Source organism: Equus asinus, chromosome 13 (genome assembly GCF_041296235.1).
Source record: "Equus asinus isolate D_3611 breed Donkey chromosome 13, EquAss-T2T_v2, whole genome shotgun sequence".
Lineage (NCBI taxonomy): Eukaryota > Metazoa > Chordata > Mammalia > Perissodactyla > Equidae > Equus > Equus asinus.
The window spans coordinates 28,643,969-28,670,952 of NC_091802.1; the positions used below are offsets into that span (position 1 = coordinate 28,643,969).

Sequence of the window (26,984 nt, forward strand, 5' to 3'; positions counted from 1 at the left end):
CTCCTGTCAGCAGTGCCTAGCATAGTGTTTCATACATAGAAACTGAATTGAATTAAAAGGTGCTGACAGATTTCTTTAATAATAGATGTCAAAGTGATACACCGCAAGCATACTGAAAAAGGCAGAGCCAACTTTTTATTCACACCGTGGAAAAGAACTGGAGTCCCATCCTCATTTATCAGAGCCTTCTATTTCCTATTACAAAGCAGAACTCACAAAATTAGGATCTCAAGATGATGTGTTTTTTTCTAACCAAAAGTACAAATGAGTCAAATGATGTCATTGCTGTTTGAGACAAGCGCTTGGGTGGGCACATCTGCCTGCGTGGACAGCTTCTTTCTAAGCAGTTCCCCTGCTGTGAAGAGGGAAGAGAGCCTCAGCTGCCTGCTTGGTTTCCACTGTGTCCCCAGCTGCTGACACAGTTCCTGGCACATAGGAGGCTCTGATTAAAGGTCAAATCTGTTTTGACAGTCAATGCACTGTTCTGAGGGAAGTCTCAGGGAACCGTGACTGGAAAAGAGAATTCACCTTTGTTGAATAGCTACTGAGCATCAGTACTGTGCTAAGTGCTGGGGGTATAAAGGTGAATTCAAGACAGCTACAAAATTTGCAGGGCCCAATGCAAAATGAAGATGAGGGGCACCTGCACCTTGTCCAAGATTTATTAAGAATTTCAAGATGGTGACAGCAGAGTATTAAACCAAATGTAGGGCCTTTCTGAGTATGGGGTCTTGTGTGACTGCACAGGTTGCATGCCCAGGGAGCTGGCCCTGGGTGTATTAGAAAGTTTCTGTTATTCAAAGGCTCTCATGGGGCCGGCCCAGTGGTGCAGCAGTTAAGTTCCTGCATTCCTCTTCAGCAGCCTGGGGTTCGCCAGTTCGGATCCCGGGTGTGGACCTACGCACCACTTGTTAAGCCATGCTGTGGCAGGTGTCCTACATATGACGTGGGGGAAGATGGGCACAGATGTTAGCTCAGGGCTAGTCTTCTTCAGCAAAAAAAAAAAGAAGAAGAAGAAGAAGAGCAGAATCGGTTGCAGATATTAGCTCAGGGCTAATCTTCCCTGCCCACCCCCCCAAAAACCCAAAGGGATCTCAGCTCAGTCGGCAAGACCAAGGCATACACAATGATGATTTGGTGTGACAAATAGTGCGCATTAAGGAGAGGCGTAGGAGGTGTTGTGAGAGCAAAGACTCATTTAGATCTCACGCAAGTATTATAATCTCCTTTTTTTTAAATCCTAAAATACTTTACCATATTACCTGTTCAACAGCTTTATTGATATATAATTCACATACCGTACAATTCAATTCACACATTTAAATGATACGATTCAATAGTTTTTAGTATATTGATAGAGATGTGCAACCATCACCATAATCAATTTTAGAACATTTTCATCACTCCAAAAAGAAACCCCATGCCCATTAGCAGTCACTCCCCATTTTCCTCCATCCCTCCAAGCCCTAGGCAACCACTAATCTGCTTTCTCTCTGTATGGATTTGCCTATTCCTGGAGTGGAATTGCTGAGTTCCATGATAACTCTATAGCCCTGAATTTTTTAAATAACAGCCTTCTTGCGATATAATTCATATGTTATAAAATTTATCCTCTTAAAATGTACAATTCAGTGGTTTTTAGTATATTCACAGAGTTGTGTAACCACTATTATCTTACTCTAAAAATTTTCATCACCCCAAAAAGAAATCTCATACCCTTCTCAGTCATTCCCCATTTCCCCCTCCCTCCAGGCCCTGGTAACCGTTAATCTGTTTTCTGTCTCTATGGATTTGTCTATTCTGGAAATTTCATGTAAATGGAATCCTATAATATGTGGCTTTTGCGTCTGGCTTCTTTCAGTTAGCATAATGTTTTCAAGGTTCATCCATGCTGTAGCATGTAGATAATCTCCTTTTTATAGATGAGGAAACCAAGACTGTGGGAAGGTAAATGATTTGCTCAAGGTCACACAGGTGATAAGCAGCCATATTACAAGGACCGACCATTCCAGTTTGCCCAGGACTGTCCCTGTTTTAGCACTGAACATCCCTTAGTCCTGAAATCTCTTAGTCTTGGGCAAACCAGGACAGTTGGTCACCCTAGATGGGATTCAGCCTAGTCTGCCTGCAATACAACCGAAACGGCTTTGTGTGAGAAAGAGGTGTAGTATTCTTCAGGTAAAACCAAACCAGCGCATCCTAGAATAGTGTAAAACATTTGGACATTATCTCAATATCCCTTAAATCAATCTCTGTACTCCTTTCATTCATTTATCTAAGTCTCCTCTTTAATATTCTCCAACTTGCCCCACCCCACCCTCCCACACTACTATTTTTTTCATAGCATTACACAATTTTCTTACTTATTACATTTCTTGTTTCCGTCTGTCTGCCTCTACTGGAATATAAGCTCCATGGGACCAGAGTACTCTGTTTTGGTCATTTAAATATCCCAGTTACCTAAAATAGTGCCTGGCTTGTAGTAGGCACTCAAAAAATTTTTACTGAGTAATCCTTATGTGACACCTAGACCTTGTGTCAGGATGTCTAGGTAGCATATCTTAATATCTACCATAAAGTGATTATGAATTTTGGTCACAATAAGACTCTTAAAATTCCAATGATATGTAAGACTATCTTTTCTCTCTCTCTTTTTTTTTTTTTTTGAAAAATTTTAAACCTCCAAACGAGTTGAAAAAATAGTTCAATAAACATCCTAGGGCTGGCCTGGTGGCGTACTGGTTAAGTTTGCCTGCTCCACTTCAGCAGCCCAGGGTTTGCAGGTTCAGATCCCTGCTGCAGACCTAGCACCGCTTGTCAAGCCACGCTGTGCTGGCATCCCACATAAAACAGAGGAAGAGTGGCACAGATGTTAGCTCAGGGCCAATCTTCCTCACACACACACAAAAACAATCATCCTAAATCCTTTGCATAAATTTACCAACTATTAACATTTTGCCACACTTGCCTGTATACACACACACACCTCACACACTTTGTTAAAAAGTAGGATGCAGCCGTCCTGACACTTTACCATAAATCTCAATATGGATCTCCTAAAAAAAGAACATTCTACCAAATAGTTACAATACAATCACTATCACCTAGGAAAATTAATGTTAACTCAATAATAAAATTTAATATTCTATCTATATTCATATTTCTCCAATGGTCTTTAAAATGTCTTTTATAGCAGACCTTTCTCCCCTCTAATCTAGAATCTAATCAAGGTTTACACATTGTATTTGGTTGTTATCTCTTTAGTCTCTCTTAGTCTAGAAAAATCTCCACCATTTGGTGTTTTCTATGACATTGAACATTTTAAAGAATCCAAGCCATTTGTCTTGCAGATTTTTCCAAATTCTCAATTTGCCTGATTTTTCCCTTATGTTTAGATTCAGGTTAAACATTCCAGCAAGAATTCTGCATAGAGGGTGTTGTGTACCTCTTAGTGCATAAGATCAGAAGGCCACCCATTGTCTTTCCGTTGGGAACCCCAAGTTTGATCACTTGGTTAAGATGGTATCTAACAGATCTCTCCATGGTAAAGATACATTTTCCCTTTGGAATTATTAGTCAATCTGTGGGATTCTACTTTGAAACCATATGATTATCTTGTTTTCCAACATCCTTTCACTCAATGGCTTTAGCATCCATTAATGATCCTATCCTGAATCATTTATTACATTGGCATTCACAAACTCTGATTCCATCATTTGTCTACGTTTATTAGCTAGCATGCTTGTGAAGCACTGTGAATTCAATTTTTTTTTTACGTTTTACTTAATGTATTTAATCCATTACCATCATTAATTTTTTTGATGCTCAAAGTACCCAAAATTTGGCAACTGGGAGCTCTTAAAATTCAAAATTTAAAAGGTTTTTATAATAACCTAATGTATATGTCACAAAATATGATGGTTTTGGGGGCCCTGAAACTCTGAAATGTAGATTACATTCATATATTTTAAAATGTTTTTTGGATAGGTTGTTGGCATAAAACGTTTGCTGCCTAAAACAAGTTCAGAAAGAATCTGTTGACCATACCTTTGATTTTCTCGGAAGCTATATTGTAGAACATTTTCTTTGAGCTTGATGTTGATGTATTGTAATAAGACTTCTTCCTAAGAAAACCAATGAATTTTGATCTTTATATATTATTTGACTTTGTAACAAGATTTTAAATGTCTTTAACCCCACTTTTTAAAGTGGCACAGGAAGAGTTGGAGAATTAATACAACTACATTGAATGCCAGAAATTTCATTTCCCAAGCAATGTGGATGGAGTGTGAGAATAGAAGGAAACTCTAAATAGTCCCAGATAGATAGGATTGGGTTGGGTTGCAAGTAATAAAAAAATCAGACAATAACGCCTTTACCCCATGGGGGCTATATTTTTTCTCATGTAATAAACCCAAAGATAGTCAGTTCAGGGCTAGTGGAGCTGCTCAGTGATGTCATCAAGCCTTCTCTCTTTCCACTCCATCACCTCAGACTGTCCCTTTTGTCCTCATGGTTACAAAATGCTACTGAACCTCTAAGGTATTGCATCTGACATCTGACGTATTGTTCTATGTCAGGAAGAAGAAGGAAGGGATAAGAGGGCAAACTGAATCAGTCCCTATGAGGAAACGTTCTTAGAAGGCCCAAGCAGACACTTGTGCTTACGTTTTATTGGCCAGAATTGCAACACATGATCCTCTTACCTGCAAGGGAGTCTGTAGTAGAAGAAGGCAAAGGAGAAAGGGGTTAATAGCTCTCAGTACCCAATACACAGTATCTCCAGCCATGTAAACAGCTAGGCATCTTTAGCTGATATTTCACAAAAGTTACATCTAAAGAAGTTAACACGGCCATAGTCTGTATGCTTCCCATTCATAAAGCAAAAATTTTTTGAGCACCTTCTATGTACCATTACTTCATTGAGAATATAAAGATGAAAGTGATATATTGCTTCACTTTTTCTCTTTAGAACATATTTTTAAAGTCCCCAGTAGCAAGCCCTAGGACACAGGAGACAAACAGGTGTGCTCAGCTTTACACTGCCTCCTCACAACGGTCTTTCAAATCCAATCAAAATAGAAATTGAATCACTCCATTGAGATCACCAGTTCAGTCAAATATTCAATGTTCTCCTGTGTTAATGATTCCCTTTGTGAAAAATGATCCTAAATTAAATTCATATTCAGCCTTGCCAAACTAACTTCAGTAGCTACGTAGGACCAGCATCACTTCCAATGTTTATAGTAACTTGCTTGTGTTTACAGGTTAGTTATGATAGCTTGTGTTACACTAAATGATAATAGAGAGTTATTTTGGGTATCCTACTTAGGAATATAACTTTAAAATCAGAGTGATATCACTCTAATTTCTTGTCTTAATAGGCAAAGCATAAAAATGTAGATTTCCTTAAAGAAAACTGTTGCATTAGACTATAAACTCTCTTAGATCTTCTAGATCAGGGATTGGCAAACTATGGCCCACGGGCCAAATCTGGACTGCTTCTTGCTGTAAATAAAGTTTCTTGGAACACAGCCACACCCATTTGTTTATGCATCGTCCAAGGCTGCTTTACAACTGCAACCGGCAGAGCTGAGTAGTTGTGATGGAGACTGCACTGCCCTCAAAGCCTAAACTATTTACCATCCGGCCCTATGCAAAAAAAGTTTTATTTATCATTACTTAGCACATATTAGGTGCTCAATAGATGCTTCTTGATTTATTGAGTGAACACATTCAAGGCTTTCCAGCTGGATATGAAATGTTAACAAACTAACAAATCTAAACACCAAGAATTTTATCCTTCCCCAACTTATCTAGTATTTGCTTGTTTGATGGTAGTTTGCTGTTGTTGACAGAAGACTACATGTCTCACAAGGATCGTATTAGTACTTTGAGATTCCAGAATGCAAATTGCTCTAGATTCAAGTTTTCAAAGAGTTGGCCTTTGGGCTAAATATAGCTCATTGACATGTTTTATTTGGCCCACATAATGCTGCTGTTGTTTGTTTTTAAAGCAGCATTAGCTGCCAACATTGAAAAACAAGGAGACTTCACAAAATAATCCAAATTCCCAGCTTCTCTTGAAAATTTGAAAGATCAGGCAATGTGGGTACACAATTTGGTTAGGGTCAAAACCACCTGGGGCTGAGTAGCTGTTGTCTCCTTATACGGTGTAAGTGCTCTCCAGCTCACTACAGTCCCCACCACTCCCTACAGTCTTACCCCTGGCTGCCCCAACCAGGTACCTTATCTGCCTGGCCCTTCTATTGACATTTCTATTTAGGATCCTTACTCTAGAGGAGCATCATTTGCTACAACTATAACACTAGCTGATAGTTATACATTTGCTTCATTTTCCTGGCTTGAAAACAAACTAGTACACCTGAAGACAAAACAGGAAAGAACAACAATGCCATTAAGACGGTTACCTTCATTCCAACTAGAAAACGACTTCATTCTCCCACCCCCTCTTTCCTTTTTCAAACGAGCCTGAGGACTCAGCCTGCTTTCCTTTCAGCTCTTCAGCTCCTTCCACCCACTCCATCTCCTGGAGTTGTTTACCCCAAACCCTGGAGTGCTGTCTCCCCAGTTCCCTGCTTCCTTGCTGCCCTTGAAAACAAACATCTTGGCCCTTTTGTTTTCAGAGTTTTACTGCTAATCACTACAGAGAAACAGACGGGAAATAACAATAAGGAGGAAATTACAAAGTTTTAAAATACCTTATAGTTGTTATAGTCATAGTCTCAGATTCCCTTAATGAGGTGGCCCCTGAAAGTACCCTGTTTTTCTTCTCCCCTGTTAGATTCTCATAGCTGATGGATTACGTATAAAGGACCTAAAGATTCTACAATATCCTAACGGTGCTGAAGAATCGCCTTGATGGAATAAGAACCATTAGGTGGCAGCACAGGGCGTATCTTGTCAAATCTTTCTACAATGGGCTGGCAGATGTGAGGCACCAAACTGTCTAGCAAGGGATAACTTAGAACCATATCAGGGCAAGCACTTGGGCTGAGACCAGCGAGAGGATAAGAGCCGGCCAAGAGGCTCCCAGTCTCACTGTGCTGTGTAAGTAGCCAGGTGTGGAATTCTTGTCTCCTTCTGTGCCTTTCCCAGATAAGTTGATTAGAATGCCAGACTGTTAGGGCTGATAAGAATCTTCCAATCCAACGCCTTGATTTTACAGACAAGTAAATCGAGGTCCTGAGAGACTTGACTCATGCCAGGTTGGCGCCACGCCGTGAGTCCAGTCAGATGTTTTTGCAATTTTACCGACGCCAGCTTATCCTTCTGGTCTCCTGGTTAAAAAGCATTTACTGGGGCCAGCCCAGTGGCTGAGCGGTTAAGTTCCTGCACTCCAATTCGGAGTTCCAGGGTTTCGCTGGTTCAGATCCTGGGCGCAGACCGAGCACCGCTCATCAGGCCATGCTGAGGCGGCGTCCCACATGGCACCACCAGAAGGACCTACAACTAGAATATACAACTATGTACTGGGGGGCTTTGGGGAGAAGAAGAAGAAGAAAAAAGAAGATTGGCAACTGATGTTAGCTCAGGGCCAATCTTTAAGGGGGAAAAAATGCATTTACTGAAGTCAGCTTAGTATGGCTAAAGACTAATTCTTCTAGTTTTGAAGGTGAAACTAAGAAGGGGTTCTTTGCCTCTGACAGAGCAGGACTTAACACAGGAAACAGAGACTGACCCGACACAGGTAAACAAAAGCAAGCTCTATTTCTGCCTCCACCTACCTAAGCCAACTTGCAGTGAAGTGAGAGCCCCTAGTCCAGAAGGGCGGTCACGGCCCTCAGCACTCTGTGCAGGCCAGCGTGTGCTCCCTTTTATGGACCAACTAGTATAATTGTGTCTCTTATCAAGAGTGGCCTAGCATGGCCATGTACACCCAGGGAACTCATCAGTTCTCTCAAATCACATTAGTAAAGCCGCTCATATTCCTAGAATTTACACACAAACTCAAACAATTGCACTATAACAGAATCATGTTCTCAGGCTTCAGTTAGTTTAAAGGGCAGTCTAGTGATCAAAGGAGAAAGGCCTCATTGCGAGGCAGCATTTGCTTGAAGGGGTCAGGCCTCAGAAGAGGAATTTTCCCGGGAACCACTACCAATCTGAAGTCTTACTTGTTGATGTCAAAGCACCATGCTGGGTGTTGTAGGGCCTTGCTACTCAAACTGTCGTCCTCCATCCAGCAGCAACACCTGGGAGCTGGTTAGAAATGCAGAATCTCGGGCCCGAACCACTCCTGCTGAATCAGCGTCTCCCTTTTAGCAAGATCCCCTGTTGATTCCCACGCACATTAAAGTTTGAGAAGCACTGCTCTAGGCCAAAGCCAACAACAAACAAATTACACTCCCTCCCCCAAAATAGTCCCCACCTCAAGGAGCTTACAGACTGCTTTAGGAGCCCAAACCACACATGGGAAAATGTCATGAAAATGATCAGTAAGAAATGGCTCATTAATGCCATGTGGGCTGCCCTAGGACATATAGAACACACACATTTTGAGAGGATGCAAAAAGGATGATTACAGTTAAGAGAGGTCAGTCTGGGCAATCTTCCCACAGGTGGTAAGATTTTGATAAGCATGTATTATTGAAGAGGGAAAGGATGGAGAAGGGTATGTCAAGTGGACAGATCAGGATAAACCTGGGAAGAGGCAAGTTGTAAATTCTAGGCTGTGGCCTACAGATATTTTATTATCTTATGCATGTCTCCAGACTTTCATAGGATCGTTCCAGCGCATCATATGTTGCTGTGGTTGCACATGCCTATAACTTCATCATATGTTACATATTTTGGTTTAGTCGTTGGTTCTCATGAGAATTCTTCAGATGTGCTCACCAACATGTAAACTTTTTTCTTTGGATGCAAACAGGCAAGTACTCACCCTTTCCTTTCTTGTGCAGTTGGCTGTGATTTCTAGCTCTTCTTTTATAATCAATTAAAAGGAAATTCCTTACATGTGCGCTCTCCTAAATTGCTAGACCCTTTCTAATGTGGTGCAAATCTTCTCCGTAAAGCTCTTAATCAGATTTCAACAATGATTAGCCCAAATGTGTTTTCAGTTTCTAGATAATCATTCTTGAGTGCAAGGAATTAACATGAAAATGGGGAACTTGAGTTGTTCCCCTGTCTTTATGTCTATATTTAGTTTGCAAAGCAAAAGTGATTGCACAAGAGATGAAATCCAGAGTTGCAGTGTTTATTTTCCAAAGTTGCTGGTGTGACTATAACTCTCTCCTCTCACACACATATCCCATAACCCAAAGAGTTGTCCCCGGATGAAAGAGCGGGTATGAAATGGGGAGCACCCCCACCAGATGCCTGAGGGAAAGTACAAAAGGAGAGCCAGTCCTCTCATCTTCCCAAAGCAGCACAAGTAAACTGGAAGACTCCAGAAGAGAAATATGATTATTTTGGGGAGATAATACCCTTTATATAATTTAGAATAGTTCCACCGTAAGCTCGGGGATTCTTCCCCTCGTCTGAGCCCTGTTGAACATTGCTGAAATCAAGATGGACCCCTGAGTCTGTCCAGGTGGGTGTCTTCCCCTTGGTTTCAGGGCTGCAAATTCCTTTGCCCAGCAACACTGGCAGGGAGCGCCTCGATTGCCCAGGAGCAGCTGACTGTTCATCTCTGTCAGAGCCTATCAGCAAACAGCTTGTCACCAGCTGCCTGGTGCACCAGGAAAAAATGGTTCCTATGTTCACAGAGATAATTTAGGTTGATAGGAATAGCATCAGAGGAAGAGAATGGCATCACCAAATCAATACTTGAGCTTCACAAATTAATGTCTTGCTCTGGCTCTGAGTTTATATTCAGGAGACCATCGCTTCCAAACAGAGATGCTAAATGGAACAGACATTTTGCTCCCAACAACAGCAAATTCCCTCTTCTTAATGAAGAGTCAACCAGAGACTTGACATATTAAAGAACATTCATTGAGAACATCCATTAACTGTGAATTTTATAATGTTTATTGTGACATGTCTCTAGGAAATACTGTGGATAAACTGGGAGAGGGAAGCTATATGCCTGGCATGAATGCTGGTTACAAGAATGAATCTTCCCACACCACGTTCACAGCTGCATTATTCACAGTCCTAAAACATAGAAGCGACCCAAGTGTCCATTGATGGATGAATGGTAAACAAAATGTGGTAGATACATACAAAGGAATATTATTTGGCCTTAAAAAGGAAGGAAATTCTGATACATGCTACAACATGGATGAACGTCGAAGACTCTGTGCTAAGTGAAATAAGCCAGGCACAAAAAGGACAAATAACGTATGATTTCACTTATATGAAGTACCCAGAGTAGTCAAGCTCCTAGAGACAGAAAGTAGAGTGGTGGCTGCCAGGGGCTGGGAGGAGAGGGCAATGCGAGTTACTGTTTACTGTGGATATAGAGTTTCAGTTTGAGAAGATGAAAAAGTTCTGAAGATGGATGTTGGTGATGGTTGCACAACAGTGTGAATGTACTGAACTGTACACTTAAAAACGGTGAAAATGGTAAATTTATGTTATGCATATTTTGCTACAATAGGGAAAAAAAAAAAAGAATCTTTCATCCATCAGCCAGAGAGCAAGCTCTTTATTTAAAAGGATCTCAAAATCATTGGCTCCAAAGAGGTTTCTTGGAAATGTTCAGTAGAGTACAAATGGTTTAACCCCTAGTTGAGTTTACTTTTGGACATAAATTCATAATCATATGGGCGACAAACTAATTACATATCAATCAGCCATGCAAAACAACATAGATTTCGGAGCCGGCCTCATGGCCGAGTGGTTGAGCTCATGTGCTCTGCTTCGGCAGCCCAGGGTTTTGCCAGTTCGAATCCTAGGCACGGACACGTCACCGCTTGTCTGGCCATGCTGAGGCAGCATCCCACATGCCACAGCTAGAAGGACCCACAATGAAAAAAAAAATACACAACTATGTACGGGGGGGCTTTGGGAGAAAAAGGAAAAAATAAAATCTTAAAAAAAAAACATAAATTGCAACATGTGACATAAGATTTACCAGCTAAGTAGTTTTCCTATCTTGTAGATCAGGGCTTTTTAAATTTGGATATGCATGGGAATCACTCAGGCATCTTGTTAAAAATGCAGATTTTAGGGCTGGCCTGGTAGCGCAGCAGTTAAGTTTGCATGTTCTGCTTCAGCGGCCCGAGATTTGCCAGTTCGAATCCTGGGTGTGGACATGGCACTGCTTGGCAAGCCATGCTGTGGCAGGCGTCCCATATATAAAGTAGAGGACGATGGGCACGGATGTGAGCTCAAGGCCAGTCTTCCTCAGCAAAAAGAGGAGGATTGGCAGCAGATGTTAGCTCAGGGCTAATCTGCCTCAAAAAAAAAAAAAATGCAGATTCTGATTCAGTAGGTTGAGGATGGGGCCTGAAATCCTGTTTGTCTAACCAGCTTCCAGGTAATGCTGATTTTGCTGGTCCAGGGACTCCATTTTAAGTAGCAAGAGTGTAGACTTCTCTTCAGTTAGGATTCCTGTCCACACCTTAGAGATAACAGTCCCCTCCTTAAAACTGAACACAGGTGTCCCCAGGTTTGAGTGGAAGGAGCATCTCTGGGTGATGTGAATTATTTCTGGGATCCTCTCACTTTGCTTCTTACTGCCATCAGAAGCCACGTCTCAGGGATCTTCAACGCCTTCTTTTTCTCCAGCCCAAGCATGGCCAAACCATACATAAATCCCCTGTTCTTTAGGTATAGGCCAGATCCTCTGCAATTTCCGAAATCATGCTTACAGGAAGGAAGGAGGGAGGGAAGGCAATCCGTCAAAACAAAGACAGAGTGACAGAGAGAGACAGAGGGAGGATAGAAAATGAGGAAAAAAAAAAAAAACAAAAGGCTTTCTTTGAAGTCCTCTATAAGAATCCTTCAATGGCTCTCCACTGCTTTCAGGCTAAAAGTTCAGACTCCATAGAAGGGCTTAAAGGAGGCTGATGAGATCCCTGTCTATCTTCCCCAGCTCATCTCTTGCCATTCCGCTCCATGTTTAGCCATGACAAACTCTGTTCTTCCTTGCTTTTACAGTTCTCCCTTGATCTGAAAGCTCATCCGCTCCTTGTATCACCTGGCTCAGGCATTGTCTCTTCCGGAAAGACCTCTCTAACCATGTTGCTGCCCTCATTCCCTCCCCCCATGTTGGGTTGTCCTTCTCCGTCTTCAGTTGCACACAGTGCTTACTTCTATCACAGCACTTCATAGTGTATTTTCATTATATTCTCTTGTCTATGTTCCCTACTGGACCATGAGCTCTTTGAGGGATGAGAAGATGTCTTTTGTCCCCAGCACAATGTCTGGAACACACCAAGTGCTCAAACAATGCTTGTTGAAAGAATGAGCAAATGCGAAAAAAAAGTAGCATTGTATAACATTTGAAGACGACATTGCTTAGTTCCCCAAACACCATGAAGTTGCCTCAAAATGATTTCTCTAAGGGTCAATCACATTGACACCAATTTCTGTGTTCCAGCAAATGTGACTGAACTCCCCTATTCTGATAAACTGTATTTCCCTAGCTTCCTCATTTTATAGTTTCTGCTCTGGAAGACCAAATGCAAAGAAATACACAAGGTGAAACCAGTACTTTTTACAGAATTTAACAGAAGGCTAGAATCGCTGAATATTAGTATATTAGTTGTACTCTTCTTATTGCCAATTTGACCCTAAAATAAGTCTTTAAAATTGCAATGGCTCCAAATTTGAGATCTCGGGGCATCTAGCTCTTATTAGTAATCTCCAAATTGGTGTATCTATATGTGTGTCTGTAGGTGTTTACATGGATACTGTCTGCTTTATGCAAAGTATTGTGCCAGGGGCTCTGGGGATTATCAAACTCCTGCTGTCAAAAGCTTTGCCCTTTAATGCTAGTCCCGTTGAATTCCATGGCCTCAGCACCTACCTATCCCCTGGTCAATCTCTACCCTCCATCTCTCTCATCAACTCTAGAAAGATGTTCCTAACAGCCAATGGGGCCTGCCTGCCTACCTAAATGTCATGCAAGCATCTTAAACGCAACGTCATTATCTTTCCTCCCAAACCTGCTCTTCTATTACCTTCTGCAGTTAATGAAACCCTCATTTCCTCAGCTGTGCAGGCTAGTGATTTCTAAGTCATTTTTAACTTCTTCTCCCATCAATCATCGTCTTTTGATTCCATCTCTCAATTCTTCCTTAAACATATTCTGTTCCCTTTTTCAACTATTAAGACCTTATGACTTCTCACCTAGAATATTGAAATAACCTTCTTGTTAATTTCTTTGCCTCCAATCCCTCCCCACAATAATTCTTCCTTCAGACTGCTACCAGAATATCTTTCTAAAGCCCAAACTTAATACTGTCCCTCCTTTACTTAAAGTCCTTCAACAAATCCCCTTTGTTTATAAAATAAAGTCCAAAGTCCAAAGTCTATAGCAAGACCTATGTACGAAGCTCTGTGTGACTTACCTTTTATCCCACTTACCTTTTCAACCTCCTCTTCTGACACTCTCCCTACATACCACATACCAAACTCCTTACCATTTCCTCAGCATACTGTGCTGACTCCTCTTTTGGGGACTTGTCAGATACTCTGGAATTTCAGCCTAGAAAACTCCTGTTCTCTTCAAGATCCACTCAGATGTCACCTCTTTTGTGAAACCTTCGCCTCCAAGCACCTAGTACATGCTTCTACGATAGTACCTCCCATATTATAGTATAATTACTTTTTATATGTCTCTTTCCCCACCTAGACTGAAGTCCTAGAACATAGGGACCATGTTTCACTGTGTTTTGTATCCTGGCCTTTGACGTAGTTCTTGGTGCATATCAAGCTTGCCCTAAATGTTCAATGAGTGATTGACCGAATAATTGAATGAATAAATAATTGACTGTGATATGAGTCAGAATAGGAACAGTAAGAAAGGTGCAAATAACTGCTGCTGGAGGGTGTTCAGAGGACTGAGTCACATTTATTTGGGAGACCAAAAAAGACTGTGTAATTGATCGCAATCTCTCAACTTAACCCTATACATTTGTCTATGCCTTAATGCAAGATTCATTCGGTAGGCATGGCCCACTCCTTCTCCAACTTCCTCCACAAAATGAAACTAGTTTTACCTTCTGTCTCTGGTATCATAGTAGATCTTGAGTTCATTTTAGCTTTGCATATAGTAATCTGGTTTCTTATAATAATTTACCTATTGATAAATGGAGATTCCTTCTTTTTTCTGAAAAGGATTTGTGTCAGTCTCATCATTGATTGTGTTCCTACAGTAGCTTCTTGTATAGGGGGTACCCAATAAATGTTTGTTGAATGAAGAAGCAAAGGATTGCTCAGGCCCCGCTGGTACTTCTGGGTTGCTTGGCAAATACTCATACCTTTTGAGAACTAGCTGTGGTACTTAGCTGGAGCACTCTCCTTATCTGGCATGTTTGACTGTATTGCTGTCCATTTTCAACTAATTTGGGTTATACCTTGTTTCACACAGATCTTTTGAACTTAGAACACCGAAGGCCTGTGTATCTTCACGGCTCATAGCTCCTGTGGTGCTGATCTGCCCCAATGTGGTTAATGTTTAGCCCCTAAACCACTGGCTAAATGTCCTTAAATCTGAAAGAATCACAAGCACAGGTCAATAGATAGCTTGGGTTTATTTAGTGACAGATGCTTTGTGGATGTCACCTCAGTTATCCTTTTAGTGTCCCTCTCAGGTACATGTTATCCTCCTTTCCAAAAAAAGAAAAGGGATCACAGAGCAGGAGAATCCAACCCAAGGGCAGTTCCAGAGAGGTGAGATCAAGGAGCAAAGTCTGTCAACCTCCAGAACTTTCCTGAGGGCCTGTTGTGTATAGGGGCCCTGCACAGGATTTGGAAGCCAATTCTCTGGATTCCCAGGCCTGTGCTAGACTCACCAGGGAAAAAGGGATTCCTGCATTTTCTACAGGCTGAATTGTTCCCTCAAAGCAAAATTCTCATTTTATTTATTGTCTTTCTATCGTGGACAGTTACTGGTTGCTGCCCCCTCTCTCTTCCTAATAGATTTCTAAATTTCTGAGCCATATAGGGAGGGCCCAACTTTCCTCCATCCAGGGATGGACCCCACTGGGTTTGAGCCCATCAGTGTATCTATCACTCTGAGCTCGGTCATCGCTTTAGGGGAGGCCTGTGCCCTGAAATGGTCTAATCAGAGTGGACCTCAGGAGTCTGTAGGGAATGTTGGCACTTGGACTCTTCTCAGCCTGGTAAATGGTACATCTCATTTCTCCTGCAGTCATAGTGGAAAGTGTGGAGCTGCCAGGAGAGAGGAGGGGTTGCATCATATGGTGACAAAAGAATGAATCCCACCCAGAGGAAGCAGAGCCAAGAAATGGATCCCTGTTGTTTGAGTCCTGGATCAAATCGTGCCTGGATCCCCAGTGAGCCAATAAATTTTCCTTATTGCTTCAGCCTGTTTGAGATGGTTTCATTTCACTTGGAACATTAAACTTTCTAATTGATGCACCCTAGTTAGATTATAAACTGTGTGGCAGCAGAGACTGTCTCTCTTGATCACCGTTGTACTCCCTGGCACATAGTAGGCATTCAATAAATAAGTTTTGAATGGATACATTTCAGCTGGAAGGAACACCTTCTGTAAACTCCCCTTTACTCATTTGACAACTAAAGAACCTGTTGTCCTATAAGAAAGTAGTGATGTGGATCTAGAAGCCAGGGTTTCATCCCAACACAAGGCTTTTTCTAACCACCAGGAAGCCGCCTGGTAAATATGTTGGGGTCTTCGAGGAGGCCTCAAAATAGCAGTCGCCTCCCCTTTTCTGCGAGTTTTGAAGTGAATCAGAAGTAAGATAGCAGTAAGCTAGATGAGGACCGAAAATAACCTTTATTACTAATAAGGCTGATATTAGAGAATGTGGCTTACATTCTCAGGCCAATGAGCTTCCTGACACTTGGGCTCAAAATCATACGTGGACACTCAGCAATAGGCAGCTGGGCCAGAATGGGCCTCTCCTTTCCACCCTGCGGGAGGAGTGTTGACTCCCAAGAAGAAAGGAAGAGAAGATGGTATGAGGCATAGTTTCTCCTTCCAAACTCATCAGTCATCTTAAACCACTCCTCCTTCCCAGGGAAGAATGGGGGTGGGGGAGGGTGGTGAGAAGCCAGGAGTGTTATGCTAATTGGGCTCCTCTCACAAGAAAGAAAACAGCAAGAGCGGGAAGACAAGTCTTCCTAACACACGTCAAGTGCCATTTGGTCAGGTCACTTGATTCTGCTTTGTTTTCAACCAAAGTGGGTTGTTTTTCAAAGTGGTGGAATTAGTTTGTTGCCTAAAATATCATTCTCCGTGGAATAACTCACACACTGCAGTCATATCAAGCCCCCAAAGGAGTCCGAGATCCTCCTTTAAAATCAAGCAAAATTCAAAGAGAGAAACAAGAATTCAAGATCAAATTACACAATCAGGGGCTCTAGGTGGCAATAATCCTTGTGCTCGCTCACCATGCCCATCAAAGGCATTTCAAGAGCACTGAAATCTCGCACACTTCCCACGCCGACTGTCAGTTTCTTTCTCGCTGATCTCAGAGCCACACGGTGCCTATTAGTCACTGGGAGAACAGAGCCAAAGTTTAACTCCTTGGTGGTTCAGGGGAAAACGACACTTCAAATTGGATTCCAGGAAATCCAGGGAAATACTAGACAGGAAGTCGGTTACCATGTTCCTAATTTCCCCAATGTCAAGGCTCGGAATGGGAACATTTTTCAAAACAAACAGTCAGTCCAGCAACGTGACCGTCTGCTGCAGGCTTTTGGTTTTACTCACCAGGCCACTTTTGCCTTCTTCAGTTTTTGCTTTTTTAAGGTAAACATTTACCATCCAGGCTTCAAGAGGCTTTCCCAGAAAACCATTGTTTGTAAATCTGAAGTTTGGTGGACAAATGGATTACCAGATCAACTGAACGATAACTCCCTAATTTAGTCAACAGTACATTTAAAATTCAACGGGTTTTAGTGAAAACTGTGGTATTGTTTGTTTAATGTGACTCTGAGCATAGTGAGAACCAGGATCTCCTCTGGTCTGGCTGCCGAGACAAAGCTTTGATCTCATCCTGCGCAGCTCACTGGTGGACTTTTTGCTGGAGGTCACTAAGTAGGCTTTGCTGGCTGGTCCTGGGAGAGAACTCAAGTTAACAATGGAAACCCACGACACAGCAGTTGGAGACAATATGTTCCCATCCTCTGTTCTAAATGCAAAGCTATTTTCTCATTATTACCTGCCCCTATTTTTACCATCAGCAGCTCTCCAATGCCACTTTAGCTATCGATAATTGGCAGTGAGTTTTGCAATTAACAGCTGCCCAGAATCAATTCCAAGGAGCTGCACTGAAACCAGTCTCAAAAAAGCAGATCTGGGGATTGCTCAGCTACTTATCTGTCCTCCAGTCCTTTTCTTACCCCACATGTCATCTGCTGGAAGAAACTGAAACTTGAACCATGTGCCTAAATGCCCATTTCTGAGTCTGTGGTGGATATTTGAGAAATTCTCGGATTGATTGATGATGATCGATGTGTACCTAGAGGAAGGAGACGGGCAGTTCCATGAAGAGTTGCTGTGTAATTCATAATGAAGAGTGATTTTCCTGCTGACTCCTAACTCCTTTCTAATTTCAGACCAAAGACCCCAGGGAAAGATTTGGGTAAGAAACTTGGCCTCAGAGAAAAGCCACTAAAGTCTGTTTGCTCCCCAGAGGAGAAGCAATAGGGAATTGCCAAGTGTGATGGGCACGTCTCAGTCTTTGCTGATTCATCTTGCTCATCAACTGTATCAACGAGGGGCCCTCTCTGAGGCTGAACTTCCCACCTCACCCAGGCCAATTGGAGACATAACTCCAGGATTTGGTTAGTTTCTCACAGCTTCCGCTCATGAGTGGCCTGGAGGGAGCCAGTCCTCTCACCACGCCCTCGAAATGACACTTTCTAATACCGCAGACTGTGGGGGCTCCAATCACTTGAGTGCAAGGAGGTACATGTTTTTAGGGACATTCTGTCATCTGGGCAGCCTCAAATGGTTGTTTTTTCTCTCATTCCTCAGCTCCTGATCTGGTGAGGTTGGGGCAAGAAACCCTCCAAGGGTGGCAACCTTGGAAGAAGTGCTTGCTAATGCACGAGGGAGGGCAAGGGGGACAGCCAGCTGGAGTCCAGAGCTGCTCAAGCTCCTGAAACCCTCAGTGTGCTCAGGCAGAGATTTATGGGCCTGCCTTCTCCTCGTGATTCCACACTGTGCTTCTTTGAATCAGCCTCAGCAAAGCAGCCATCATGGGGCCTGGTGTTTACCGCAGAGACTGAGATAACACAACCATGGAGATGCCACCCCTGTTTGTATACTGACCCAGTGGTCAAGGAGTCAGCCCCTTGGCCCGAGGGCAACTTTGGTTCTGTTTCCTCTGTGCAAAACGCCAGAATGCTTCTGCCTCAAAGAGGTCGACTCTGTTGTCAGCTGTGGGAAAAAACAGCCAGAGTTGCTATTTACACCCTGAACTGCAAGCTGGGTAAAAATAGCGCTAGCAGCTTGGTCCAGCTTCAAACCCCACTGCAGAAAGAGATTATTTTTGGAAGAGAAGATTTTCCTCCCCACCCACAGATCTGAAAATGGTCACCTCCCGGGAGGAGAAGAGGAGAGGCAATCCCATGCAAAGGTGAAACATACCCCCTTCTCCATCCCCCTGCGCAGGACAGCACACCCAGAGCCAAACCAGCCATGCCCTCCCCTGACAGCCAGGGCAGGGCCCAGCACAGACCTGCAGGGAACCTAGTTCAAAGCTTAGTGGGAATTAATTAACTTTGACTACAGCAAGAGGAGGCTGGAGTCTGAACCCGGATGTGCCACCATCCTGTTGACTGTTATTGCTGTTAGGCTATTTGTTTGCCTTTCAAAAAAAGGAAGAAAAAGGAATTGACCACAAGAGCACGTAAAACCCAAAAACAATGGCTTAGACTATCTACTTCCTAAGGGCTTGGAAATTACTCTCCAGCCCTCTCAGACTGGGTCATAATATGGCTATGAAATGATGAACAAACTCCCATGAGCCTGGTCTGGTCCCACCTCTGTATTTGCTGCTCCCTGACAGCCGGAGGCTGAAACTTGTCCCTCCTGTATTTGCTAGAGCTGAGGACCTGGTGTTCGGGGTACGGCATCTCTTTCAGGTTCAGGAAGTGGCCCATATGGCAATCAGTGGAAGGAAAGTCACTTCTTTGTTTTCTGTGAAAAGGTATTTCATAGATCCATGTAGGTAAGTAGACTGTGACAATTGTTTAACTCTGAAGACATGTACACATGAGGATAGTTCTAGAATATGTGAAAAACAGCAGAGAAAAATACCAGATCAATGCTGTCTTTAGATTATTCTATAAATTGAAAGTGCCCAGGCCACCCGGAGCTGAGCCCAATAGGCACTTAATGAATATTTTTAGGAAGGATGGGAAAAAATTCTCCCACACCCTAACTCCACCTCAACCTCCTTCTTCAGGGATCCAGGAACCAAAACGAACCTTTCACTTTGAGAAAACTCACCTGGGCATACCTACCCCACTGAGGGAAGGGGAGAAGATTACACGTCACTCCCCCAACTTCTCAGCACCTCCTGGCAACACACACGCAGACCCTGATCCCCCTGACCTCGGATCTAGGGAGAAAAAGTGGAAGAGATGGGGACGTGCCTCAGCTCAAAAGCAGCTCACTGCCTCCTGGCTACTCCTCTGGCCCCACACAGTCCTCGTTTCAGTCCTGTCTTTGTCACCTACTAGCTATGTGACCAAGTCACTTAACTTTTTTTTTTTTTGAGGAAGATTAGTCCTGAGCTAACATCCGTACCCATCTTCCTCTATTTTATTTGTGGGACACCTGCCACGGCATGGCCTGACAAGAAGTGCCAGGTCCATGCCCGGGATCTGGACCCGCCAACCCTAGGCCGCCAAAGCAGAGCATGTGGTCTTAACCACTGCACCACCAGGCTGGCCCTGACCAAGTCACTTTACCTTTTTGAATCTCACTTTTTCCCTCTGAGAGTTGATAATACTCACCTGGAGGGGTTGGTGTGGACTAAATGTAGCGGCACATGGAGAGCACGTGTTCAGTGCTGGTACAAAGTAAGGGATACTATGAACCCAGCATCCAGGAGCGGTTCTAGTTTTCCTGTGGCGTGCCATGGGCCGGATTTTGGAATTGATCCTGCTTCCAGCTGCCAGATGGTGGCAAGTGTACCAAATGGCTAAAATCTTAACTTTCTGAAAAATGCATTGCATTTACAGAAATTACTGAAAAATTTCTCCCCCATCATCAGGCCCTTCTGCACTATGCCTTTTGGTCGTTGTGGGCCTTCACCTCTCTGCTTCCACCTTTCTGTAACACCCACTCCCCCAAGCCTTATCAAGAAGCCAGAAATAGAATCTCCCTACTCAGACGTCTCTGCCAATGGGGAGCTCTGGCCTGCTAAGGGCTGGGTCAGCTCTGGCTTCTCAGCTGAGGGAGGCCACAGAAATGTAGCCCCAGCGTCCTTTTCCAAGTCGCATGGACTGCTGACATTGTGAGGGGCGAGCTGCTGCTCTGCTGAGTCATGGCTATCTAAGCTATTTGTTCTCAGGGCTCTGAGACTCCCCAAGGACCCAGGGAAGATGGCTCTATATCCCTTAGATCAGGACTGCTTCAGGTTTCTCTTTCCAAAATTGAGAAATCCAGATAGTGCTCACTCTGGCCCAGGAACGAAATGAGCTCAGGTCTCTTTCCCGCTGACTTCTTGCCGAGGATTGTAGGCCAAGGTGGCCAGGCTCTCCCCTCCAGCCTAAGTCAGCTTCCTCCCGAGTCAGCTTTCTTACCTCCCTATTAATAGCCACTGCTTTGGCTGGCTCCCCTCACAATATGATTACAGTTTAATAATGCATCTCAAATAAGGAAGCAGCAAACTTCCTGAGCTGGGTTGCAGAAGGCCAGTAGGGCTCACGCTCCATCCCAGAAGGCAGAGTCCGGGGCTTGTTTTCTGCAGAAGGAGCAGCATGATAGAGGTTGGGGTGACTAAGTCATTGGCCTCCAAGACAAGTCGCTGCTTTGGGATTTCTGTCTTGCTGAGCTGCTCCTAGTTCAGGGCAGGAGACAAGCATGCAGGCTTACTTCCATTTTATTAGAGCCTTTATTCCCACAGATATTCCTGGGCAGGGCTGAAAATTGTGACTCTTATCTAACAAGAGTCGTCAGTTACCTTGGATGGAAGTTCTGGTCCAAGTTGGGGTTAGTCTCTACCCAGGTCACCTTTTCTCTGATGCTACAATAACAAGGTCGCCTATTGAGAGAGGCTCAGCTTATCTGGCTGGCACAGGGTGCTGAGAGTAGATTGAACCGCACCAAAACAATTTTTTTCACACCACCCTTCTCTCCCCCTCCGTCTCTCCCAAGTAAAAGCAGACTTGCTAAACGGTCTTTAGTGTTCAATTCATGCTGATAAGCAGTGTAGTCTGGTCACTATACTTTGTTCCCACATTCTTGTTCTTGGGCCCTGGATGAGAAGAACACACAAGTTTAGGAGCCAGACACTCTGGGTTCAAATTCTAATTCAGCCTCTTAGCTGAGAGGGCTTAGTAAATTTATTCTACTTTTCTGAACCTCTGTCTTCTCATGTATATAAAAGGAATAATAATCTATCCCAAAATGGTTTTAATACAGGTGAAATGAGATAAATTTGGAAAATATGCCTAGTACAGTGCCTGGAATATAGTAGATGATCAATAAACTGTCTTAATTTTCTTACCAGAATATAAGAGGCAGGGAAATGTGAGGGTAAACCAAAGCCACCCAAGCTCCTCACACTAATGGAAAAAAGTGACTAGCATCTCTAAATGCGCAGGCCCATGACATAAATGTCTCTGATAAGAAGGCTCATGGAGACAAGCAGAACTTGGTTTCCCTTCTCTAGATTCATACCAGTTAGAAGCCCAATCTGAACAGCAATGCCTCTTGCTAAGACCATCGTGAGAGGTCTCCTAGATCCATTTATCTTCCCTAATGACATTTATCAGAGGTCTCACAGTTCATAAACAAAGGATGGCATCAAGAAGAATGGGTAGGCGAGGGTAGAGAAGGGCATCCATCTGTTCCACACTATGTGCTAATCTACATTTCAAGGTCCCCCTTAAAAGAACCAGGTCGACCAGACCTCAGGGTGAACCCTGCTATCAGCAAGGACAAAGAAGAAACAAAATATCATGCATGCCCTGTTTTTCAACCTGCTGAGAAATAATCTGCCCCAAAACACCTGCTTGTTAGATGGCAAATAATGGTCTCTAACCCAGAACCAGCTCGCTTCCCTCAGCCGACTACTTCAAGTCTAGGGGTGGCAGACTTTGTACTTGCTACAGCTTGCTTCCTTCTTGCTTGCCAACAACCGGCATATGTCTGATGGGAGCCAGCCAGAGCTCCTGGCAGCACAAAGTGGGGCAAGCCCCAGCATGACCTGCCTCACCATGTTCTGCCCCCAACTGAGCACTGACTAGGGGCTAGTGTTGGGGAGGAGAGAGCTGGGGCTAAATTGACTCAGGCTCATTTCCATAAAAGCAGCCCAGAATTCCCTCCCCCTCAGCAGACAAAGGAGCAAGACTTCCCCCTGATGCTTCCTGGGGAGTGGTCCTTATTTCCCCTTTGGACCTATCCTTAGTATTAACTCTAACCTGATTTCATCTATATGCAAATATTGAGGAGGATGAGTACACAGTAATTTATTTACACACCACAAAGTGCCCAATTTAAGGATTAGCCACTTGGACACCATTCATTCCTTTGGTCACCCAACAAATAGTTTCTAAACATTTACCTCACACCAGCACTGTTCCAGGTTCTGAATACCCATTGGTGAATAAAACAAAGATGGTCTCTGCCCTAGGGGGAGAACCAGACAATGAATATGAAAATTAATAAATATGTAATTACAAGTTGTGAGAAATACTATTGAGAGAATTCTCAGGTACAGTAATAGAAAATAATGGTGTGTGGTGGGGTCTGTTTTACATGAGACGGTCAAGAAAGGCCTCTCTGAGGAGGTGACATTTAGGGACTCAGTGAGATTTCCGTAGCAGCTGCCCATGAAGGTCTCCTCCAACTGCTTGACTAAGTTCTTTTCTCTCTTAATGAAAGGCTCTGAGAAGAATAAAAGGGTACTTCAGCCAGGTAGGCAGTGAAGAACATTCTGGAAGAAGGCAGGGTGCTACAAAACTCTTCTTCCTGGTCTCCAGCTGTGGACACATTACTTCTCTTCCCTTTCTCCACCACCCTACCCTGAATCCATCTGTCCTCTGTCCAGGGACTTTCTGGCACACTTGTTTCCCTAAAGGCTCTTTCTCGTTCCTGTCCTCCAGAATGTTCTCGTCACTGTGAGGACATTGCCCTCCCTGGCACAACCCAGAGAAGCCCTTCATGAGCTCATTGTCTTTGAAAATAGTTTTTGTCAAGGTCCCCACAGTCCTGCTCTTGAATCTCCAGAAGCCAAATAGCTCTGACTAGCAGTAGATGAAACTCACCATTCCCGCTGGGCCAGCAGACTAATCACAGAGTCTTCTTTTCACTGTAGAACTCTTTCTTTCAGGATTGTTTTCCTAAATTAGCATTAGATAGGTTGATATCAATGCCATCTACCCCTGTGTTGAGGAGTTGGCTCTCTGGACTGTTGTGGAACCAGCCCAGACATCAGAGCCAGATAGACCTGGGTTTGAATCCTAGCTCACCTCTTTATCAGTTTTGTGACCTTGGGCACGTGGAATCTCCTCTGGACCTCAGGTTCCTTATATGCAAGATGAGGGGGAGGATAATACCTACTTTTCAGAGTTGGTGTAAGAATCAGCCAAGAGGTATGCAAGATGAATGGAATGTGGAAGGTGCACTACAAATGGGAGTCTTTGTTATTACTTCAGCTGTGAAATAATCTGAGTAGAATTTTGGCAGTGTCTCTTTTAGGAAGGTAATTGATTGCTCTGTTAACAGTGGGGGCCAGTTCTCCATTTCACCAACCATTTGGCCACAGTAGCTCTTTAATCTGAGTATTGCTAAGAACCAGGTGAAAAGAGGACACTTCAGGACACAGTAAAGGGCATAGATCCCAGAATCTTGCATTGGAAGGAATCCTGAGAAAATTCCAGTCCAAGTTCTTGCTATCAGGCAGGACTGAATTTAAATTTCAGACAGATGGAAATCTTTTCTAATACATAGTTGAGCAGCCGTCACCACACTGCCCCAGCAGTACTGCTCCGTGATCACACACACTTTATTGGAATTATTTCAGTCATTCAATCATTAATTCAAAAAATATTTACAGAGCACCTACTAAGTGCCAAGTAATATTCAAGGCATATGGATATGAAAGCAAGAAGACAAAGTCCTGCCCCTCATGGAGCCTGGCTATATGTAGAGATTAAAAAAGAAAGAGAGAGAGAGAGCAGTGATATGAAGAAAATAAAACAAGGTAACAGGATAGAATGATGAGGGCTGGCACAATGAGGTCGGGTGGCCAGAGAAGTCCTCTCTGAGGAGAAGACATCTGACAGAAACCTGATGGGTGAGAAGGAGTCAGGGATGGGAGGAATGGAGGAAGAGCATCCTAAGCAGAGGAGACCTCGGCGCAAAGTCCCTGAGCAGAAACAAGCTTGATGCGTTCAAGACACAGAAAGAACGTCCATATGGCTGGGGATAGTGAGGCTGCAGGTGCCAGAGTATGTAGGGCCTTAAGGTTGAATTTTATTCTAATTGCAGGGTTTTAAGCAAAGGACCAGCAGGGTGTGATTTATGCTTTGAGAAGATCCCCGTACCTATTCTTGGAAATGTACTATAAGGGGCATGAATGAAAGTCAGGAGACCAGTTAAGGAGGTTGTTGCTGGAGTCCAGACAAAGGGAGCTGGTGGCTTGAACCAGGTTGTAACATGATGTAACATCATGGTGAAAACTGGCCACATTTGAGATATATTTTGGGGTAGAGCTCACTGGACTTATCTGTGGGTTAGATATGGGGCGGGGGCTAGAGATAGAGAGGAATCAAAGATGACTTCTAGATTTTGAACTAATAATAAATAATAATAAACTAGGAGGATAGTAGTGCTGTTTAATGAGATGGGATTGTTTGGGAGAAATTATTTATTCCATGTCTTTCTTCTCCTCTAGATCGTAAATTCCATGAAGGCAGAGCCCCTGACTCTCTTGTTGATTACATAATGCTCAGTGTCTAGCACAAAGCCTGGCTTGCAGAATAATAAAAGCAACTACCAATAATGAAGTGTTTAATACATGCCCAGCTTCATACTTTATATTCCTTCTCATTTAATCCTCACAAGAGAAATGTGAGGAGATACTTTTTTGAATCCTTATTTTACAAACAAGTATTTGGGTTCAGAAAGGTTACATGACAGCCTCAAGGTCTCACAGCTATTAAGTGCTAAATCTTAATAGTGGTGTGTCTAGCTCCAAATTCTATGCTCTTCACCACTATACCACATAGTCAAATAGTCTGTATGAGTAGATGGGTGGGTGGATGGCGGGCTGGCTGGATGAGTAGAAGGCAACATCACATGCTCAAAATTATTTGTACCAAAGTGTCTCTCTGAAAGTGGCAGAGATTCAAACTGGAAGGATCTACTCCTGAAAGGAAAAAAATAGAAGAGCCAACCATAAATTCCCACTAGGATTATTCCCAGGCATTCAGAGGGGATAGAATTCACTTGGGGAAAAGACATATAGAAAGTTCTAGAAAGACTTCTTAAAGTTAAAAAACAAAGCAAAACAAAAAACTTAGGAATCTGAAGAAATTATCTTTTCAGGGAGCATTTCCTAGTACTTTTTTCAATGATCTAGGATTACTTGAAGAGTATTAGGATCACATGAAACATTTTTGATCGTTTGAAAAATATCTTCTGAGAACCTTGATCAGAACAAAGGCAGAAAATATTACTGTGAGTCAGGCAGCCCAGAACCTGGAGCTACTCCAGAGTCAGATATTACTTCCATGGCTAAATAAGTACATCAGATTTTAGTGATGGTTAATCAGGATCAGTTTCACAGTGTTTCTAGCAGGTGCTCTGTTAGACTGCAGGCTTTTCAAGGAAAGTACCCTGCACCTAGTTCATGTTGACATAATGACTCAGGTCAGAAACCTGGGACACAGCCCAGATCCTTCCCTGTCTCTCACTAAAATGACATAACTAGAAAATTTGTTGAGAACTTAATATGGCAGACACTGTTCTAGGCACATGGATCTCATTTGATCTTTATGACAACCCTATGCTCTAAGTACTATTATTATCCTCATTTTATAGTTGAGGAGACTGAAGCAGATGGCATTAGTAATTTGGCCAAGTCACACTACCAGGAAGTGTATGGAACCAGTGAGTCTGGAACCACAGCCTCTGCAGTTAACCACTATGCTAACTCATGGTGAAACAATCCTCAGAGCCCGTGGATTCTGCCTTCTTAATCAGACTCTCAGTTGTCTCTTCCTCTCTACCCCCATGGTCACTGCCCTGGGTTAGGCATGTCATCTTTTCTCATCTGTAACATTGCCACATCCGTCTAAAAGTTCTCCCTGCCCCCATTTAGACTCTCTCTAATCCTTCCTTCCATAACTGACCAAGTTGGAATTTGATGTCCATCTGAGCATGTCATGCGTCTGCCCAAAATCTTTTAAAGGCTTCTTGTTGCCTGTGAGTTAAAACCCAGATTCCTTACAAGGCCCTTCAAGGCCTGGCCCCGCGCACTTTGTGCAGTGTCCTCCTCCTCTCCTGAACCCTGTGTTCCAGACATCACCAAACGTGTGCGCTCCGAGGTTTGCATATTGGTGCCGGGCTATCCCCTCTACCCAGAATGCGTCTTCCTTTTCTCTTCTGTGCAACCTCACATCCTCCCATATGCACATGCATGTATACAAACACACACACACACACACAC

General features: G+C 43.3%; 1 long non-coding RNA gene across 10 annotated transcripts; it reads right to left on the reverse strand.

Annotated features, from left to right (window-relative positions):
* Nucleotides 1-13,702: 13,702 nt before the first annotated feature.
* LOC106848680 (uncharacterized) lies at nt 13,703-24,195 on the reverse strand. Of its 10 annotated transcripts, none has more exons than XR_011493731.1 (6): nt 23,578-24,190; nt 20,098-22,939; nt 19,589-19,700; nt 19,121-19,276; nt 18,407-18,514; nt 13,703-17,591 (listed from the first exon to the last, which is right to left on the reverse strand). It is a non-coding gene; the product is annotated as an uncharacterized lncRNA (long non-coding RNA). The 10 variants fall into 10 exon arrangements; XR_011493735.1 differs by having other exon boundaries at nt 13,703-17,187; nt 23,578-24,189; XR_011493736.1 differs by having other exon boundaries at nt 13,703-17,187; nt 17,473-17,591; nt 18,407-19,276; nt 23,578-24,187.
* Nucleotides 24,196-26,984: the final 2,789 nt, after the last annotated feature.